The following is a 594-nucleotide window of genomic DNA, read 5'->3' on the forward strand; positions in this document are numbered from 1 at the left end:
ATATACTGTACATACATACTGAAAGGATTTCAGTTGCCGCTCATTAGCTCAAATCCTCAGCTGCTAGACCAACCTGACACATAATCGCTGTATTTGTGGGTGAGGTGGGGGGGATTTCTTAAAAAACATCAATTATTTGTAAGGAGCTTCTTCCTACATTAGATCTGAGGTGATGCAAATATTTAACTAGTCAGAAATTCGATTTCTTCTGTCATGATCCTTTGCTTTTTTTATTTAGAGATTTGATTATGATCTCCAAAGGCTGGATGTGTTTAATGTCATTGGCTTTATTGGGTAGCAGTTGAGGGGACTGGGATTAAGATTTCAGAACAATAAAATCCCAATTCATCTCCCTGCAACAATCAGTAAAGTATAACATCTGCATATTTTAGTGCATCTGTTTGCTTGCGGTTGATTCTGTGGCCTTTGTTACCTCCTTTCTGTCCACATATCTTCCACAGTAAGCACCCTCTCTTCCCAGTTTTGCCCCAGTAACTTCTTGGCGAGCTCTTCTAAAAGGCTTAGAGTAAATGGGATTAGAGAGCATTAAAAAATCCCCCTCTCTCCAAGAGCCATCTGCTAATCTACCTGAGC

Source organism: Etheostoma spectabile, chromosome 11 (assembly GCF_008692095.1).
Source record: "Etheostoma spectabile isolate EspeVRDwgs_2016 chromosome 11, UIUC_Espe_1.0, whole genome shotgun sequence".
In the NCBI taxonomy this organism is placed as follows: Eukaryota; Metazoa; Chordata; class Actinopteri; order Perciformes; family Percidae; genus Etheostoma; species Etheostoma spectabile.